This window comes from Pteropus medius, unplaced genomic scaffold (genome assembly GCF_902729225.1).
Source record: "Pteropus medius unplaced genomic scaffold, Ma_sr-lr_union100, whole genome shotgun sequence".
NCBI lineage: Eukaryota > Metazoa > Chordata > Mammalia > Chiroptera > Pteropodidae > Pteropus > Pteropus medius.
In genome coordinates, this window is record NW_024340699.1 from 10,422,014 (window position 1) to 10,424,732 (window position 2,719).

The 2,719-nt window shown below is 51.2% G+C and overlaps 1 non-coding gene across 1 annotated transcript; it reads left to right on the top strand.

Annotated features, from left to right (window-relative positions):
- Positions 1–2,130: 2,130 nt before the first annotated feature.
- LOC120617017 (5S ribosomal RNA) lies at positions 2,131–2,249 on the top strand. The gene has a single exon (XR_005656746.1). It is a non-coding gene; the product is annotated as a 5S ribosomal RNA (ribosomal RNA).
- The last annotated feature ends 470 nt before the right edge of the window (positions 2,250–2,719 follow it).

Genomic DNA, 2,719 nt, shown 5'->3' on the forward strand with positions numbered 1-2,719 from the left:
CCAGGTAGGAAGCTGATGCGCTGAAGTTTGAACCTGGCCTCTGGCCACTGCCTGCCGATACGGACTCCTGCCGGGCCTTCATAGTAAGACAGAAGAAACTAACCATTTATCTGGCAAGGATTCTATACCATGCTCTGCTTTACGGCATTATCTCGTTTATTCCTCACAAAATTCCTGTGAACTACTCTTCTCTCTCCCCGCCTCCCCTCCCATTTTGCACACAAGGAAACTGAGGCTGAAGGTTACCTATGACTCACTTCGGGTCACTCGGCCGGTCAGCGGCAGAGCCTGGACTCAGTCTGCAGATGCCAACATCCTCACGCAGAAGAACCACTCTGTGATCTCAGGGGAGGCAGTCCGCTGTAACAGGAGCCAGGCGACACCCTGACAGGTCACGGTGTCCGCACTCCAGAATTTTCAGGCCTTCCCTGCGCCTTTCAGTTGCTACCATCACCATCATGAAATCGAGCGTATCCTTCACACCGTAAACAATATAAAATACCTCTCTTCTCTCCCTTCTTTATTACCTCTGTGACACTGGACAATGCCTCCACCCCCACCTGTCTGAGCCTCAGTGTTCTCACACATCAAGTGGGGCCTGTAAATCCCATTTACAAAACTGCTGTGAGCTGCGGTTTTCATCCCAAACTCCTCTTCTCCGTCGGCACACCTGTGAGGTGCCCTCTACCCCCACAGCCTAGATTCCTGCACCAGCTCCTGGCTCTCACCGTGAGCCCCTGCGACGGGCCAGAACATCTGCCTGAGAACGCCCCAGAGCTGCCCTGAGCCAGGCTCCTGCCAGCAAAGAGTTTAAGCAAACAGGACTGGGCAGAAACGAAAAGGTCTGATGGTTGTAAAGGGCTGTGCCTCATGCTCATGGGCTCAGGTTTCATGATAATCCTAGTGATGGTTCTCCTGAGGAGGATTAGGAAGAAAATGGTAGAGGGCTCGGAGGGGAGAAAAAAAATGGCCGTGTACCCAAAGCCAGCACTGCCAAGAAAGTGGCCCCGATGGTCAATAAACCGAAGCTGCGGGGAGGAGGGCGGTGACTGGGCCACTGGCGGAGAGGAAAAATGGGGCGCTTTCCAAGTCTTCTAGTGCTCGAGTCAGACCTTTACCAGCGAGAGCTCTTTCCACGAAGTCTGTGGAGAAAGACCACCAGCAACCCCAAACCACTGTGGTCAGAAGCTGGGAGGGCGCCTCATGGGGAGGTGGGCCAGCAAGCTCCAGTGCCCTCCAAGGCCGTGCAGGGGAAGCATGAGGAACGTAAAGAGCACCCGTGACGAGCCGTGACCCACGATGCTCAGCCTTGGTGCCGGGAAGGCAACAGGGACTGATGGGGACTGTGGAGCTGGGGACAGCTGGGATCGGGGAGCCAGCTCCTGCCAATCTACGCCAGGCGGGAATGCGGGCCCCGCGTTGCCCATCTGGAGATTTTCTTTTTTCGAGAGAAGTAGGAAAAGAACGGATTTTGTTTTTTCATGTGCAGGTCTCAATTTTTAAACATTGGCAACGAATTCAAATGTTTTTGGACGTACTGTGTGGGCCAAACAAAATATCTCTGTGAGCCAGATTTGACTCACAGGCCACAGGTTTGCAATCGCTGACATTTTGTGTCATGGTCAAGGCAATGGGTTCCACCTGGATTCAAACCCCAGTTCTGTCTGCCAGCAGAGTGACTTGCTTCTCCAAGTCTCAGTTGCTTCATCTATAAAATGGGTAAAATAGTAGCATCTACTTGGATGATGTTTGAGAAAATTATATGAAATTATGTCACGCAAATTCCTTGGCATAATGCCCGGTACATATTAAGCCCTCTAGAAATGTCAGCTCTTATTAATAAAGCGCCCATGGGGGTGGAGATAGAACAGCAGCAGGGTACAAAAGAAGCCAGGAAACAGGCCAAGCCCGAGAGTGCCATTCACGCATTCCCTGTCTTGCTGTGTCAGGAATGGCCCTTAGGGGATTCTTGTCACAAACTGGCATCAAATTGACAAGAGAATTTTCAACAGGCTGGACAGTGACCTGAAGGGTGGCAGCCCTCCACTATCCCTCCACCTCCTTCCAGAATATCATCAGAGAGACCTTCTAAAACTTCTAGATTGTTACAGAGCAAAAAGTGGTTATGGAGTCTACGGCCACGCCGCCCTGAACACGCCCAATCCCGTCTGATCTCGGAAGCTAAGCAGGGTCGGGCCTGGTTAGTACTTGGATGGGAGACCACCGAGGAAGACCAGGTGCTGTAGGTGTTAAAAAAAAAAAGAAAAAAGTGGTTAGGGAGGGTGCCCTGCAGAAGGCAAAGTGGTGCCCCAGGTAGGTGGCTCGGCTTCTACCCAGCTGTGTCACTTTGGCTGCATCATTTCTTCTCTCTCTGAGACTCCACTTACCCGTCTGTAAAATGGATGACGATAGCTACTTCCCAGGATCCTGGTGTGAACAGGAAAAATGCGGTTTAGAGCCTGGTCACAGAGCTCATGTTCAACTAATGGGGGCTGCCATTGGTGGTTATTGTTATATAGGTTTTATTATTGGCAGGCAAGAGAGGTGTTTGCCTGCCCAGCATCCACGGACTCTCTTCAAGTAACCTACGAGGAGACCAAACCAAAAAGTCCCACTTAGTGGTTTCAACTCATTGAGCTGAGCGGGACCTATCCCTACGAGATTTAAATAGGAAAATCTGGAGTGAATCAGCAAGCTGGTGGCAGAAGAAAAATATGTG